At 47.0% G+C, this 18,416-nt stretch overlaps 1 protein-coding gene across 9 annotated transcripts in view; it reads left to right on the top strand.

Moving 5' to 3' along the window:
* ATXN2 (ataxin 2) overlaps window positions 1-18,416 on the top strand; it is a 472,151-nt gene that overhangs the window by 128,421 nt on the left and 325,314 nt on the right. The window lies entirely within an intron of this gene.

The raw sequence follows: 18,416 nt of genomic DNA, 5'->3' as shown, positions 1-18,416 counted from the left end.
TCCCAGAGATAATGCGAGTATTGGCATTTTGTACCAGTTGCATGGCATGAACAGTGGAATTAGATATTCCCAGATATAGCGAATTACAGTACAAATGAAATTAGTATGCATCTCAATTTTTAAATCAGCTTCATTTAAAAAAAAAAAAAAAGTCACAATCTTTGCAGGAGACGTAATTTGGAAAATGCACAATTAACCACTCTAGCAATTTGAGGCTTCATGGTTAGTTTCATATCCAATAGGACCCCCAGATTATGTGCCTTAGATACAGTGGGAACAGTAATGTCATCCACAGGGAACCTCTTCAGATGGAATTCTTTCAAGATATAGAACTTCTGTTTTTTTCAAGTTCAAAAGTAATTTATTCTCCACCAACTAAGATCTCAGTTTTTTTTAAACAGGCAGAAATTCTTATCAATGGCTTCAGCAAAAGAGCCCTTGATTGGATTAAAAAACTGGATGTCACCTGCATATAGCTTAAAACTTGACATTCAGATCAGCCATCACCTTACATATAAGAGCAATATAAAGATTGAAAAGCATGGCTGACAAGTCAGATCCTTGTGGAACACAGTCTTTATTCAAAAAAGGGATGACTTGTGACTCCCAGCCATAATTTCCTGGGTTTAACCTGTTTAAAAAAAAAAAAAAAAAAAAAAAAAAAAAATTTGAAACCATTTCAGCACTGTATCGCAAATTCCCATTTGATGAAGTCTTTTTTTCAACATAAAGTATGATCAGTAGTATCAAAAGCGGCTTTCATGTTCAAGAGTACTAGAAAGTACTCCTGCCCGTGATTAAAACCCCTTGGAAAAGTACTAACGATAGTAGCAATGTTTCGATATTATGAGCAGCTCTAAACTCATATTGGTGGTTTACAAATGTTGGAGCTAAACTACTCTTTCTAGAATTTTTGACAAAAAAGGCAAATTTGAAATCTGTCTAGTTTGTTTAAATTATCAGCATAAAGATGAAATTGTTCTGGCTTCACTGCAGCTTTGTTTAAAACATCAAGTACATAACCCTCAGTAAGAGAATAATTGACAAAAGCTGTAAAAACATCCACCACATCATCTCTTAAAAGTTTTTTAGTGAGACATTGGAAATTCAGACATTGGACAGTAATTGGTTTTCATATTAACAAGGACTTCTAAAATGTTCTTTCTAGAAACCTCCTGAAAGGCATCCTATAGAACTGGTGCATCAATGTCATCAGCTAGACTAATGTAAATAGAAGTAATAGGAAAATTGTTTTGAGAGGTTCTCAATTTTATCATGAAAAGTTTTTAGCTTTTTGGGGAAAAGCTGGAACAGATATCAGGTTTCACAATGTGAAAATTCTTTTGATCGGTTAGAGGCTTATGGTATTTGAGTAGAAAAAAACTTTTTTCAAATCGACTTTGTAATGATCCAACTCAACAAGATCACTTTCCTTATTACTATCATTAGGAGTTTTTCGTCATTTACGCTCCAAGCATCTCAGCTATTGCTTTTCAACTAACAACTCCTTATTAAACAAAGGAGCTCTATGTCCTTGGTTCATACTAGTTCTAACTGGTGCTGTAGAATCTAAGACATTTTTCAAGGTAACCTCCCACTTAGTAACTACTTCTTCAGTAAAGTTCCCCTGACCATTAATTAATTGAGGAATCCAGACCTCTTTCAAATTTATTTCAAAGAAAGGATGCTTCTTAACTTGTGGCAGCATATAGGGAGATGAAACTCAGGCATAAGAACATAAGAAATTGCCATGCTGGGTCAGACCAAGGGTCCATCAAGCCCAGCATCCTGTTTCCAACAGAGGCCAAACCAGGCCACAAGAACCTGGTGTCAGGTCTGAAGAAATGAAATGGACCTTGACTGATTAAGATAAATATTGAAGTCTTCCATAACACAAGCATTCAGAGAATTCACAGAGCAATGCTCAACGAGTCATCTTGAGAAGTCCCTGAGGCAGCGGCTCAGCGAAACGGGTTCACATCAGACTTGAACTTTAGACTCTGGAACTTTATCGGCTCAAGTAAAAGGGAAGTACAGTTCTTTGAAATTTATGAAAAAGTTTTCAAAACAATAAGAAAAACAATAATTCAGTCGTAAAAATATGGTGATTGGACGGATGATTAAAAAAGACCCGTAACTATAGCAATACAAGTTCATGCTTGTTATCCGTGGGTGGTATGAAGGTCCTTAAATTCATCTCAAAATTGTTACATAGAACACATGTGATACTAACAAAAATATAAGAACTTTTTTGACACAACGTGATTGTTATAAGTTACCTTTGGTCATTGGTCATTGGACAAATTAGTAGGTTTATATTTTGGGTAATTGAAATCTCTCGTTATTATTGCACTGCCAAATTGGTTAGCTTCCCTGATTTCTCTTAGCATTTCATCATTTGTCTGACCATTTTGTCCAGGTGGATGGTAGTATACTCCTATCACTATACTCTTACCCAACACACATGGGATTTCTATCCATATAGATTTTACTGAGCATTTAGTCTCTTGTATGTTCTATTGTTCTTTATCCTGTTGGACTCTATACCCTCCTGGACATAAAGTGCCACACCCCCACCAAGTTGATCCTCCCTATCATTGCGATATAATTTGTGCCCTGATTTCTCACAGGACAAGCAGGATGGTAGTTCTCGCATATGGGTGACATCACAGGATGGAACCCAATCACGGAGTACTTTTGTCAAAGTTTCTAGAATTTTGACTGGCACCTACTGGGCATGCCCAGCATGGCACTAAACCTGCAGCCAGCAGGGGTCCCCCTTCAGTCTTCTTTTTTCCATGCAGCAGTAGCCACATGGGTTATGGAGCTCTTAGAGATTCTTGACAGGAATTTTCCTCACGGAATTACTGCAAACTTTCATACCCCACAGGGGTCCCCCTCTCAAATTTTTGCTTCCGCGGTACTTCGGTAAGTTTTTTTTTACCCGATTCCGGTCGATTCCCTTTGAGTTTGGCCCTCGCGGCCTACTGGCTATCGACCGCACTGCGGCTCAATTTTTCAAAGGCCATGGCGTCTGGGTTCCGTCGGTGCCCTGACTGCGCTCGCACCATGTCCGTAACAGACCCCCATAAAGTCTGTGTAATGTGCCTCGGGTGTGAGCATGATGTCCTGGCTTGCTCCAAATGTGCCTTAATGACACCAAAAGGTCGCAAAGCCAGAATGGAGAAAATGGAACTTCTCTTCTGTCCTCAAACTCCGACGCCATCTATTACTTCGATGTTGTCAGAACCGGTGCCATCCACTTCGCGCCAGCATCGGGCACTGGCCGGTGACCGTCCGCATCGACGACCTCCCGGCCCTCGACTACCTCTACTCCCCCTCAGGACCAAGGGGATCGTAGAGAGAAGCATCGGTATTGACACCGAAAGCCTTAGACCATCGATGAAGGAAAATCATTGACCTCACCATCGTCCGAGCCGCCATCGAAGAAGCCCTGTCCAGAAAAGGCATCGACCCTTTCTGAGACCGGGTCACAGAGGCAACCCTCACTCGGACGGGTATTGGGAGCTGTCACTTCGCCTTTAACGGTGGTCCCTCTGGCTATGCCTCTGCCTCCTTCTTCCCTTCCGGAGCCGGGGCTGGTTGCTCCAGGTCTCTGTGAAGAGCGGGACCTGATGGTTCAGGAGGCCATCGACAAGGCGATGCAAAGGTTCCAGGTTCCTCCGATACAGACCCCGGCAACGATTGCGGGAACCAATCATCGATCCCATAAGAACATAAGAAAATGCCATACTGGGTCAGACCAAAGGTCCATCAAGCCCAGCATCCTGTTTCCAACAGTGGCCAATCCAGGCCATAAGAACCTGGCAAGTACCCAAAAACTAAGTCTATTCCATGTTACCATTGCTAATGGCAGTGGCTGTTCTCTAAGTGAACTTAATAGCAGGTAATGGACTTCTCCTCCAAGAACTTATCCAATCCTTTTTTAAACACAGCTATACTAACTGCACTAACCACATCTTCTGGCAACAAATTCCAGAGTTTAATTGTGCGTTGAGTAAAAAAGAATTTTCTCCGATTAGTTTTAAATGTGCCCCATGCTAACTTCATGGAGTGCCCCCTAGTCTTTCTATTATGCGAAAGAGAAAATAACCGATTCACATCTACCCGTTCTAGACCTCTCATGATTTTAAACACCTCTATCATATCCCCCCTCAGTAGTCTCTTCTCCAAGCTGAAAAGTCCTAACCTCTTTAGTCTTTCCTCATAGGGGAGCTGTTCCATTCCTCTTATCATTTTGGTAGCCCTTCTCTGTACCTTCTCCATCGCAATTATATCTTTTTTGAGATGCGGCGACCAGAATTGTACACAGTATTCAAGGTGCGGTCTCACCATGGACCAATACAGAGGCATTATGATATTTTCCGTTTTATTCACCATTCCCTTTCTAATAGTTCCCAACATTGTTTGCTTTTTTGACTGCCGCAATACACTGAACCGACGATTTCAATGTGTTATCCACTATGATGCCTAGATCTCTTTCTTGGGTTGTAGCACCTAATATGGAACCCAACATTGTGTAATTATAGCATGGGTTATTTTTCCCTATATGCATCACCTTGCACTTATCCACATTAAATTTCATCTGCCATTTGGATGCCCAATTTTCCAGTCTCACAAGGTCTTACTGCAATTTATCATAATCTGCTTGTGATTTAACTACTCTGAACAATTTTGTGTTATCTGCAAATTTGATTATCTCACTAGTCTTATTTCTTTCCAGATCATTTATAAATATATTGAAAAGTAAGGGTCCCAATACAGATCCCTGAGGCACTCTGCTGTCCACTCCCTTCCACTGAGAAAAATGTCCATTTAATCCTACTCTTTCCTGTCTTTTAGCCAGTTTGCAATCCACGAAAGGACATCGCCACCTATCCCATGACTTTTTACTTTTCCTAGAAGCCTCACATGAGGAACTTTGTCAAATGCCTTCTGAAAATCCAAGTATACTACATCTACCCGTTCACCTTTATCCACATGTTTATTAACTCCTTCAAAAAAGTGAAGCAGATTTGTGAGGCAAGACTTGCCTTGGGTAAAGCCATGCTGACTTTGTTCCATTAAACCATGTCTTTCTATATGTTCTGTGATTTTGATGTTTAGAACACTTTCCACTATTTTTCCTGGCACTGAAGTCAGGCTAATCTGTCTGTAGTTTCCCGGATCGCCCCTGGAGCCCTTTTTAAATATTGGGGTTACATTTGCTATCCTCCAGTCTTCAGGTACAATGGATGATTTAAATAAGTTACAAATTTTTACTAATAGGTCTGAAATTTCATTTTTTAGTTCCTTCAAAACTCTGGGGTGTATACCATCCGGTCCAGGTGATTTACTACTCTTCAGTTTGTCAATCAGGTCTAACACATCTTCTAGGTTCACCGTGATTTGATTCAGTCCATCTGAATCATTACCCATGAAAACCTTCTCCATTACGGGTACCTCCCCAACATCCTCTTCAGTAAACACCGAAGCAAAGAAATCATTTAATCTTACTGCGATGGCCTTATCTTCTCTAAGTGCCTCTTTAACTCCTCGATCATCTAGTGGTCCAACTGTGACTGCATCACAGGCTTTCTGCTTCGGATATATTTAAAAAAGTTTTTACTGTGAGTTTTTGCCTTTACAGCCAACTTCTTTTAAAATTCTCTCTTAGCCTGTCTTATCAATGTCTTACATTTAACTTGCCAACGTTTATGCTTTAACCTATTTTCTTCTGTTGGATCCTTCTTCCAATTTTTGAATGAAGATCTTTTGGCTAAAATAGGTTCTTTCACCTCCCCTTTTAACCATGCCGGTAATCATTTTGCCTTCTTTCCACCTTTCTTAATGTGTGGAATACATAATGTGTGGAATGTGTGCTTCTAGAATGGTATTTTTTAACCATGACCACGCCTCTTGGACATTTTTTACTTTTGTAGCTGCTCCTTTCAGTTTTTTTCTAACAATTTTTCTCATTTTCTCAAAGTTTCCCTTTTGAAAGTTTAGCACGAGAGCCGTGGATTTGCACACTGTTCCTCTTCCAGTCATTAAATCAAATTTGATCATATTATGATTACTATTGCCAAGCGGCCCCACCACCGTTATCTCTCTCACCAAGTCCTGTGCTCCACTGAGAATTAGATCTAAAATTGCTCCCTCTCTCGTTGGTTCCTGAACCAATTGCTCCATAAAGCTATCATGTATTCCATCCTGGAACGTTATCTCTCTAGCGTGTCCCGATGATACATTTATCGCTGCTCTCGAGAATGGAAGCGCTTATAGCTGCTTTTCCACCGATGGATCCCGGGTCACCGATGGCTCCAGTTCCTTCTTCACTTGCTCTGTCATCAGGAGGAGAAACACCGTTCCGTCTTCCTCCCTTGGGAGTCCTGCCGATGCCTCAGCCATCGATGCCGGTGTGGCCATCGGCAATGCTGATCCGTCCATCGATACCTTCATCGGTGCCTCCAGTAGCTCCCTTGATGCCTTCAGAGCCTAGACTGGGACCTTCTGGAATAACTTCATCCTGTCCCTCTCAGGTTCCTAGAGGGACAGGTGCTGATCCCTATGACAGCTGGAATGACGATTCTTCTCCAGCCACCGATGATTTACCATCACCACCCTCTCCTACTGAAAGCAGGAAGCGTTCTCCTTCAGAGGACTTATCCTTCTTCAATTTTGTGAAGGAAATGTCTGAATTGCTTCCCTTCTAATTACAGACTGAGCAAGACGATAGACATCAAATGATGGAGCTGTTACAATTTCTGGATGCTCCCAAAGAAATCACCTCCATCTCTGTTCATAAAGTACTTTTGGATCTTCTCAAGAATTGGGAACACCCTGGGTCGGTAGCACCAGTCAACCGGAAAGCAGATACCACATACTTGGTCCAGTCAACTCCAGGGTTCCAAAAACCTCAACTGGATCACCAATCTCTGGTGGTGGAATCTGCCCATAAGATGGCATGACGCTCAAAGGCCCCATTCTTCCTTCCCTCCAGTAAAGGAGCAGAAATTCCTGGATGCCATTGGTCGGCGTGTCTTCCAGGGATCAATGCTTATCTCTCGGATCGCATCTTACCAGCTTTATATAACCCAGTACAACAGGGTCCTATTCAAGCAAATACAGGACTTTGCAGAGTCTCTTCCTCAGCAATTCCAGGAACAGCTGCAAGCCCTAGTTCACAAAGGTTTTGAAGCGGGGAAACATGAAATAAGGTTCTCTTATGACATCTTCGACACCTCTTCCAGGGCTTCTGCAGCTGCTATTTCTGGAAGAAGATGGGCCTGGCTTAAGTCTTCGTACTTGCGCCCTGAAGTCCAGGACAGATTGTCCGATTTGCCTTGCATCAGAGACAGTCTGTTTGGTGAACAGATCCAGCAAACAACGGCACAACTCAAGGAGCATCATGAGACCCTTCGCCAACTCTCTCTGATGCCTTCTGAATATTCGACCAAACAACCATTTAGGAAGGACTCCAAAAAGTCGTTCTGTTTTCCAAAGAAGTCCTATTCACCACCGTCTAGAGCTCGCTCTACGAGGCCTTTCCAAAAGGCCCAGTCCAGACAACCTCATAAGCAAAAACCACAAGCATCTCCTCAGTCGGGCCCTGCTTCCAGTTTTTGACTCCTGCATAGAGAGCAGCAGCGAGCTTCCACTGCTGAATGTACCAGTGGGAGGTCGATTGTGTCATTTCAACAAGAACACGGCTCACAATCACCTCGGACCAGTGGGTCCTGGCCATAATCTCTCAAGGGTATCACCTGAACTTTCTCTCCATTCCACCGGATTCTTCACCTCAGCTGATGTGGAGAACATCAGACCATTCATTAATCCTGGATCAGGAAGTCTCCCTCCTCCTTCAATCCATAGTAATCGAACTAGTGCCCTACTCCCAACAGGGCCTCTGATTCTATTCCCGGTACTTTCTAATCCCCAGAAAGTCGGGCGGCATTCGTCCAATTCTGGACCTGCGTGCCCTCAACAAGTACCTCCAACGAGAAAAGTTCAAGATGGTAACCTTGGGTTCCCTCCTTCCTCTTCTGCAAAGAGAAGACTGGCTCTGCTCTCTAGACCTCCAGGACGCTTGTTTACATATCGCAATAACTCCGTCTCATCACAAATTTCTGCAATTCCTGGTAGGCCCACAGCGCTGTCAATACTGAGTGCTTCTATTTGGCCTGGCATATGTTCCACGAGTCTTCACAAAGTGCCTCATAGTAGTAGCAGCATTCCTCAGGACTCAAGGTGTCCACGTCTACCCCTATCTCGACGATTGGTTGATCAGGGCTCCCACTCAGCAAGCTGCTCTGTCATCCCTATGTCTTACTTTACACACTCTGATTTTGCTAGGATTTCTCGTCTACTAAGCGAAATCCTGCTTAGTCCCATCTCAAACTTTATCATTCATAGGGGCAGACTTGGACACCTTGCAAGCAAAGGCATTTCTGCCTCGACAACGAGCTCTCTCTCATTTCTCTCGCACACCAGCTACAGTCTCAACATCGCTCAACTGCTCGCCATTTCCTCATTCTGCTAAGACACATGGTGTCCTCAGTACATGTTACACCAATGGCCCGCTTGGCCATGAGTCATGCACTGGACTCTTAAGGTCACAATGGACTCAATCCATTCAACCACTATCTACCATTGTCCACATTACCGACCCACTTCGTCAGTCTCTAGCTTGGTGGAAAAATCAGATCAATCTCCTCCAAGACCTGCCCTTCCAGGCCTCAAATAACTCTTACCACCAATGCTTCCAAATTCGGTTGGGGAGCGCATGTTGCCAATTTGCAAACCCAAGGAGCTTGGCCTTCAGAGGAAGCCAAACACCAAATAAATTTCCTGGAGCTACGAGCAATCAGATATGCTCTCAGGGTGTTTCGGGATCGCCTGTCCAACCAGGTCATCCTGATACAGACAACCAGGTGGCCATGTGGTACATCAACAAGCAGGGAGGAACGGGCTCCTACCTACTGTGTTAGGAAGCGGCACAGATATGGGCGGAGGCCCTTTCCCACTCGATGTACCTCAGGGCCACCTACTTGCCGGGAGTGGACAATGTGTTGGCAGACAAGCTGAGTCGCACCTTTCAGCCGCATGAGTGGTCTCTCAACCCCACAGTAGCGAACTCAATATTCCAATGTTGGGGTTATCCTCACATAGACCTCTTTGCGTCACCTCACAACTGCAAAGTAAAGAACCTTTGCTCTCTCACTTGCAGTCAACACTCACAACCAAGAGACGCATTCTCCCTCTCATGGGCCACCGGTCTCCTATGTGCATTCCCTCCACTTCTACGTCTCTCGAAGACTCTCGTGAAGTTACGTCAGGACAAGGGAACCATGATCCTTATAGCTCCTCACTGGCCACGCCAAGGGTGGTTTCCGATTCTTCAGGACCTCTCCATTCGCAGGCACATTCCCCTGGGGAAGGACCCGCTTCTGATTACCCAGAACGACGGGTGCCTTCGACACACCAATCTTCAGGCCTTGTCCCTGACTGCCTCGATGTTGAAAGGCTAATTCTTCAGCCACTCAACTTTTCGGAGCCAGTTTCCCGTGTCCTGATTGCTTTTCAGAAGCCTTCCACGAGAAAATCTTATTTTTACAAATGGAACAGGTTTACGTCATGGTGTTCCTCACTGTCACTTGATCCTTTTACCTGTTCCACCATGAAGTTTCTAGACTATCTCTGGTACTTATCAGAGTCAGGTCTAAAACTTCTTCCATCAGGATGCATGTCAGTGCGGTAGCTGCCTTCCATAAAGGTGTTGGGGATGTACCCATTTCTGTACAACCCCTTGTGACACGCGTTTTGAAGGGCTTGCTCCACCTCAAATCTCCACTGCGCCCTCCGGCCCCTTCTTGGGACCTCAACCTGGTTTTGGGTCGGCTCATGAAACCACCATTCGAGTCTCTCCAATCCTGTGATCTTCGCTATCTTACATGGAAAGTGATTTTTCTTTTGGCAATCACATCCGCTCGCAGAGTTAGTGAATTAACAGGCCCTAGTTACCTATCTGTCTTACACTAAACGTCTGCACGACCGGGTAGTACTCCGCTCTCACCTAAGTTTTTGCCTAAGGTAGTATCGGAGTTTCACATTAATCAATCCATTATACTACCAACCTTCTTTCCCAGCCCCCATTCTATTCCAGGGGAACAGGCTCTGCATACCCTTGACTGTAAACGGGCTCTAGCATTCTTTCTAGACCGTACAGCTGCCCACAGGAAAAGTACTCAATTGCTTCTTTCCATTCCATCAAATTGGGACAGCCTGTGGGTAAGCAGACTCTCTCTCCTCCTGGTTAGCAGACTGCATATCCTTTTGCTATCAGCAAGCAGGCATTCCACTTCAAGACCGTGTTAAAGCACACTCTGTCAGGGCCATAGCGACTTCAGTAGCGCACCTACGCTCAGTTCCGCTTCCTGACATTTGCAGGGCTGATACCTGGAGTTCTCTCCATACCTTTACAGCCCATTATTGCTTAGACAAGGCTGGAAGACAAAATTCTGTCTTCAGCCAGTCTCTTTCGCAACCTTTTTGCGTCTTGACGTACCAACACCCTTCCGTCTGCCCGTTAGGGTTCAGGATGCCCTCTACCAAATTCCACCCCAGTCCTTGTGCCTATTGCACATCTTGGTTACATTTGGTGCATTTCTCGGACATCCTCAGCTCGGTACTCACCCATATGTGAGGACTACCATCCTGCTTGTCCTGTGAGAAAGCAGAAGTTGCTTACCTGAACAGGTGTTCTCACAGGACAGCAGGATGTTAGTCCTCATGAAACCTGCCCGCCACCCCGCAGTTTGTTTGTTACGTTTTCTTATTTTATTTTTTGGAACTTCCTGTAGCTTTAAACAAGACTGAAGGGGGACCCCTGCTGGCTGCAGGTTTAGTGCCATGCTGGGCATGCCCAGTAGGTGCCAGTCAAAGTTCTAGAAACTTTGACAAAAGTGTTCTGTTGATTGGGCTCCATCCTGTGATGTCACCCATATGTGAGGACTAACATCCTGCTGTCCTGTGAGAACACCTGTTACAGGTAAGCAACTTCTACTATAGCACTGTCCCATTGGTTATCCTCCTTCCACCAAGTCTCTGTGATGCCAATTATGTCAATCTCATCATTTTCTGCTATACACTAATTCTCCCATCTTACTTCTTAGACGTCTGGCATTGGCATACAGACATTTCAAAGTGTGTTTTGTTTGCATTAATAACCTGCTTTTCAGTTGTTAGGGATAATTTGGAAATCATTAGCTTCGGTGATTGTTTACATATAGGCACATGGGCTATGTTTTCTTTATTGGAACCTCTGTTGGGATGCCCTAACCTTTCCTGTTTCATTAGTATCCTTCAAGGATACATTGCTCCGAACCATGCACTGCTGAGTGACTGTCAGCTTTCCCCCTTTTTCTATTTTAAAAGCTGTTCTATCTCCTTTTTGAAAGTTAGTGCCAGCAGCTTTGTTCCACTCTGGTTAAGGTGGAGCCATTTCTTTCGGAAGAGACTCCCCCCTTCCCCAAAAGTTTCCCCAGTTCCTTACAAAAATGAATCCCTCTTCCCTGTACCATTGTCTCATCCACGCATTGAAACTCTGGAGCTCTGCCTTCCTCTGGGGACCTGCACGTGGAACAGGAAGCATTTTAGAGAATGCCACCCTGAAGGTTCTGGATTTCAGCTTTCTATCTAAAATCCTAAATTTGGCTTCCAGAACCTCCCTCCCACATTTTCCTATGTCGTTGGTGCCCACATGTACCACGACAGCCGGCTCCTCTTCAGCACTGTCTATAATCGTATCTAGCAGACGTGTGAGGTCTACCACCTTCGCACCAGGCAGGCAGGTTACCAGGCGGTCCTCACGTCCACCAGCCACCCTGCTATCTACATTTCTAATAATTGAATCACCAACTATGATGGCCGGCCTATCCCTTCCCTCCTGGCAGTAGCCCTGGGAGGGAAGTCCTCAGTGCGAGAGGACAATACATCACCTGGAGAGCAGGTCCTTGCTACAGGATCACTTCCTGCTACACCAGGGTGGTGATCTCCTACTGGGAGACTTTTCTGATCCAAGGCAGCATTGGGGCTGCCAGATTAGATTTGGGACTTGGCTACTATGTCCCTGAAGGTCTCATCAATGTACCTCTCTGTCTGCCTCAGCTCCTCCCGTCTGCTACTCTAGCCTGCAGAGATCAGACTCGTTCCCTGAGAGCCATGGAACTTGAATAAAAGCAACGAGCATCACTAAACCAAGAAGATCATTTAAAAAAAAAAAAAAGTTAAATCTAAGAAACGACTATATTTATGAGTGCTTTGATTTACAAATTGCAGCCACTCCATAGCATTCATAGTATTTGACCTGAACTTGCAGCTTTCTGTCCAAGGCAAGATGTCCATATGCAAATTAAAATTTCTGACAATTAGCAATTCTTTCATTTTTATGTCTAGAGAGAATAATTCTGAAATTAACGATGGAGTTGAAGTTAAACAAATGTGGGGGGTGGGGGGGCATAAACTAATAAACTAAGCAAATTCTCCAATCCTCATTAGATACTAAGACATCTACTTCATCCGTCATTTCAACAGCTACAGGAGACAAGTTCAAAGATTTCTTAGCTAAAATCAGCAATCCATCTCCTCGCTTATACTGCCTAAGTTGGGAGAAAATCTGGTAATCAGGTAATTGTAGGTGTCTAAGAAAAATAGTCTGTGTCCTTTTAGCCAAGATTGTAGATAAAATAAATCCGGTTTCTCCTAGTACAAGAAGGATGGAACCCAGCATGGAAAACTTGTCAAGGTTTCTAGAAACTTTGACTGACACACTGAACATGCCCAGCATGCCACTGTCCGTGTGGCCACATTGGGGTCCCTCTTCAGTCTCGTTTTTTTCTGCAAAGCAGTTGTCTCATGGTTCTCAGAGCTCTCTCCTTATTTCTTCAATAAATTTTCATATCTAGGTTTTTTTCCTCCAGTATCATCTGCTCTGAATCCCTCCGGTGTTTCAGTAGGTGTCTTTTTTTTCCTCTTGTTCCTTGCTGTCTTTTCCTGAGCGTGTCGCCTCCCGGTGGCCATCGACCGCTCGCCAGATTGTTTTCATGGTACCATCAGTGTTTCTCAAGTGCCCCAGTGCCTGCGAACTATGTCTCTCACAGATCAACACAAGGTTTGTATCCTCTGCCTGGGGGGTTTCCCACAACGTCCGCAGGGGCCCCAACTGTGCTCAGAAGACCCCCAAGGGCCATCGTTCCTGTCTGGACAAGATGGAGAAGTGTTTTGGCACCAAGACGTCTTCTGCATCGACTCCGGCATTGGGGACCCCTTAGACTCACCATCGCCTTCTACGTCCTGTCCGGTTCTTCCTCCTGATGAGAAGGGCTCGGGAGACCGGCCCTCTCCATTGTTGGGCCGTTCCAAGGCATCTAGATCATTGGTATCCTTGGTGCCGGAGAAGGACCGAGCTGAGCACCGAGGGGAAACAGACACCAGCACTGGCAGTCATCGCACAGCACCGGTGCCGAGTCTGGAGGGGCACCCGCCCATGCCGAGCCTCCTCCAAAGCGACCCAGTGGTGAAGGGGCCCCATCCTCTTCCAAACCTGGGAGACCCAGGTGTTCCTCACAGAGTGTGGTGCTGGGCACCAAGCCTCTTCAGCCCCCCATGGAGGCTCCGATGAGGCCTCATCCTCCTCCTTCTTCTCCTTCGTCCTCCGTATTCTCATCACCGGACTTTCAGGAAGAGTTGGACCGCAGGGTGCAGCTGGCGGTGCCAGCGCTGTTAGTGCCCCTGCTGGAGCATCTCGATATCCTGTTGGGCGCTGTACCGATGCAACCTGTGCCCGGGGCTCCTTCGGTTCCCCATCGGCCACTGAGGTCCCCCTCCGGAGCAATACTGATTCCTGGATCCTCCAGGGAGGAAGATTCATAACTGCGCCAGATGCCCTTGAAGGTGCCCCCAGCACAGTCAATGCTCTTGAGGCCTCCGGCACTGAAGTTGCCGAGACAGCCCTCGATGCTGCTGCCGAGGGACATGGGTGCTGGCCTCCCTCGCTGGCCTCCTGTGGACGTTAGTGAGAAGGATGTGCCTGGGGTGATGATTCATCAGAGTCCTCTTCTGAGGACTCTGGCAACTTGCCCTCCAAGCCTTCTCTGCCGGTTGAGAGGTGTCGCTCTCACCCAGAAGACCTCTCCTTCGCGGGCTTTGTCCAGTCTATGGCGGAATTCATTCCTTTCTAACTCCTCATGCAGGAGGATGCCTGCCACAAAAATACTGGAGGCTCTCCAATTTGTGGATGTCCCGAAGGAGCTAGTAGTCATCCCAATCCACGAAATTCTCTTGGAACTTCTGTATAGGATGTGGGAGTACTGGGGTCTGTCCCCCGGTCAACCGGAAGACAGATGCCCTATATCTGGTCCAACAACAGTTTGTGGTTGTGGAGTTTGCCCTTAAAAAGGCCAAGAGATCTCATACTCATTCCTCTGCCTCTCCAGGCTGAGAACATAGAGCCCTGGGCACTCTTGGAAGGAGAGTTTTTCAAGGGGTATTATTTATTGCCTGTATCGCCTCCTACCAGTTGTATATGTGGAACTTGTGGAAACAAGTTCAGGAGCTGGTGGAGCAGCAGGATGTGATGGAGGCAGTAGTACAGAAGGGCCTGGAAGCCGGGAAACATGAGGTAAGGTCCACTTATGATGTCTTCGAGATGGTGGTCAGGGTATTGGCTGCAGGCATTATCACCCAACACATGGCTTGGCTTCAGGCCTTTGGCCTGAGGTCCAGGAGAAGCTGGCGGACCTGTCCTGCATTGGAGAAAATCTCTTTGGGGATAAGGTTAGAGACACGGTTGCTCAGCTTAAGGACCATCGTGAGACCTTGCTGCAGCTCTCGGCCAGCACCTCAGACCTACCATCCTCTGTGTGCAGGCCCCTGCGTCAAGGACCTCGCAAGCCCTTCTACTGCCAGAAGAGATGCTACCTTCCGGCTTCCCGCACCAGGACATCATGTACTTCAACCAGGGGCTGGCCTTGCCAACAGCGTGCCCCCAGCCTGCGCCACAGCCCAATCCAGCTGCAGGCTTTTGACTGGCGGCGAAAGAGTGGATGCCAGCTTGCAGTGCCCATGGGCCCCTGCCCACCTGTTACCACTGACCGCTGGGCTCTGGACATCATACAACACAGTTACTGCCTGAATTTCAGGACAGTCCCGGCATATTCTCTGCCACCCCCAGGGTGGGACCTGTTGGGGAATCAGGAAATTCTCGTGTTGGAGCTCTCAGCTTTGTTGAAGGCCGGAGCTGTAGAACCCATGCCCCACGGTTCTACTCAAGATATTTTCTGATATCAAAGAAAACAGGCGGTCTCCGACCCGTTCTCGACCTCTGAGCCTTTAACAGGTTCTTGCAGTGAGAACGTTTAAGAATGGTCTCTTTGGGCACCCTGATTCCTCTCCTTCACGAAGGAGATAGGCTATGCTCTCTCGATCTGAAGGATGCTTATGCCCATATAGCGATATTCCCGCCTCATAGGAAGTAACTCCGCTTCATGGTGGGCCGAAAACATTTTCAATACCGGGTGCTGCCATTCGGCCTTGCCTCAGCCCTACGGGTCTTTACGAAATGTCTGGCAGTGGTAGGGGTACACCTGCACTGCAGTGGGGTGCACGTGTTCCCCTACCTGGACGACTGGCTCATCAGGAGCACCACGCAGGAGGGCGTCTACACTCCCTCCGCTTGATGGCCAAGGTGCTACAATCTTTGAGGTTTGTGATCAATCTCCACAAATCTCATCTGAACTTGTCCAAGCAGCTCAAATTGATTGAGGCTCTCCTAGGCACAACTCTGGCATACTCCATCCGGTGGTGTCGGACAGTCTCTGCCCGAAAATTGCTCTGCTTGCTGGGCCACATGGCAGCATCGGTTCATGTCACTCCACTTGCCTGGCTAGCCAAGCAAGTAGCGCAGTGGACACCTAGGTCCTCTCTGCGCCAGTGCAAGTTACCTCGCCACTCCGAGACTCCCTGTCCTGGTGGACAAACCTGAGCAACTTGGAGAGGTGCTTTCCCTTCCAAGCGCCATTCCCCCCAAGTGGTACTGACCACGTTGGGCTGGAGGGCACTTGGGCAGCCTCTATACGCAAGGCATGTGGTCAGAGCAGGAAACGAGTTGTCAAACCTCTGGAGCTGCGAGCGATCCAGTACATCCTCTCAGCATTCCAGGATAACTGGGCCCACAAAGTGGTTTTGATCCAGACTGACAAGCAAGTCGCGATGTGGTATATAAACAAGCAGGAAGGTACAGGCTTCTTCCTGCTTTGCCAGGAGGCGGTACAGATTTGGGCTTGGGCCCTATCCAGGGACACGCTCTTGCGAGCAGTTACCTTGCAGGGACAGAGAACGTGGTTGCAGACCGCCTGCGTTGAGCATTCCACCCGCCCAAGTGTCACTTAGTCTGACAGTTGCGGACAGAATCTTCTGCCTGTGGGGTGTTCCGGACGTGGACCTCTTTGCCTCCCTTCAGAATTTCAAGGTGCCCCACTTCTACTTCCTGTTCAGGGAAGATGGGGAACCAGCCTCTGATGCCTTTGCCTGGTTTTGGGGCAAGGGCCTACTGTACACGTATCCTCTGCCCCCGCTGGTGGGGAAGACTCTCGTGAAGTTCCAGCAGGACAGGGGCATCATGATCCTGGTTGCCCCATACTGGCCCCAACAAGTCTGGTTCCCGATCCTGCGCGACCTATTGATTCGAGAGCCCACATGCTTGGGCACCTCCCCCGACCTAATCACGCATGACCAAGGCAGATTGTGCCACCCGAATGTCCAGTCGCTGGCCCTTACTGCCTGGATGTTAAAAGGGGGGATTGTCTTGAAATCCTTCAACTTCTCTAATAATGTGTCGTAGGTACTGGTGGCTTTCCGAAAGCCTTCCACCAGGAAGTCTTACCGGTTGAAGTGGGGAAGGTTCTCAATTTAGTGTGAGGCGAAGGGCCTAGACCCTTTCTCGTGTCCAACTCCATGACTGCTGGGCTATTTGTGGTTCCTCTCGGAGTCTGGGCTACAGACTACCTTGATCTGAGTCCACCTGAGTGCTATTGACGTGTATCACCAGCGGATAAGTGGTGCACCTATTTCTGTTCAGCCTGGTGGGCTGCTTCATGAGGGGCCTGTTGCATCTTAAGCCCCCTCTGCGGCATCCTGTTGTGTCTTGGGACCTCAGCGTGGTACTATTGTGGCTCATTCAGCCTCTTCTCGAGCCTATGCACTCCTGCAAGCTTAAACATCTCTCCTGGAAAGTCATTCTCCTGGTTGCGGTCACCTCTGCTCGCAGGGTCAGAGCGCTTCAGGCGTTAGTGACGTATCCGTCCTATACAATATTCTTTCATGACAGGGTGGTTCTACGCACTCACCCTAAGTTCCTTCCTAAGGTGGTGACTGTGTTCCATCTCAGTCAGTCCATCGTTTTGCCCATCTTCTTTCCGAGGCCCCATTCCCTCCAGGGTGAACAGGCTCTGCACAACCTGGACTGCAACTGTGCTCTTGCCTTTTATCTTGAGCGCACAGTGGCCCACAGGCAGACCATGCAACTCTTTATCTCCTTTGATAAAAACAGACTTGGCGTTGCAGTAGGCAAGCAGACCCTGTCCAACTGGTTGGCAGACTGTATATCCTTCTGCAGGCGGGCTTTCCGCTTGGAGGCCATGTCAAGGTGCATTCAGGGCAATAGTAGTATGCGGTCCCCCATCGCTGAGATCTGCAAGGCTGCGAGGTGGAGCTCCCTATGCACATTCGCTGCCCATTACTGTTTGGACAAGGATGGTTGACATGACAGTACCTTTGGCCAGTCTGTCCTTCATAATCTGTTCCAAGCATAAGAACCCAACTCTCTATCTAGGGCCCAGTATCTGGTTCATGCTGCCTCCCGTTCTCACCCCCAGCACTTCTGTTTTGCCTGTTGGCATGTGGTTAAGTGCTGTTGGTCCTGTTATAGCGGGGAGCAGCTTGTAGCTTGGTATTCACCCATCTGTGAGGACTACCATCCTGCTTGTCCTAGGAGAAAGCAGAGTTGCTTACCTGTAACAGGTGTTCTCCTAGGTCAGCAGGATGTCCTCAGGAAAACAGTCTGCCACCCCGCGGAGTTGGGTTCTCAGTCATTTTATTTTATTTTTCGCTAGTCTTTTTTCACTAAATTAAAAGACTGAAGAGGGACCCATGCGGGTAGTGGCATGCTGGGCCTGCTCAGTGTTTTCCATGCCAGGCTCTATCTGATGATGTCACCTATCTGTGAGGACTAACATCCTGCTGTCCTAGGAGAACACCTGTTACAGGTAAGCAACTCTGCTTTATTTTTAGATAAGTAGTCTACTACTATGGGGATCTTTTTCCGAATTGCCTGAATATTAATTAGCAAATGAAAAGGC

The sequence above is a fragment of the Rhinatrema bivittatum genome, chromosome 11 (assembly GCF_901001135.1).
Source record: "Rhinatrema bivittatum chromosome 11, aRhiBiv1.1, whole genome shotgun sequence".
Lineage (NCBI taxonomy): Eukaryota > Metazoa > Chordata > Amphibia > Gymnophiona > Rhinatrematidae > Rhinatrema > Rhinatrema bivittatum.
The sequence above is the reverse complement of the archived record's forward strand: the minus strand, read 5'-3'. Positions and strand labels throughout refer to the sequence as shown.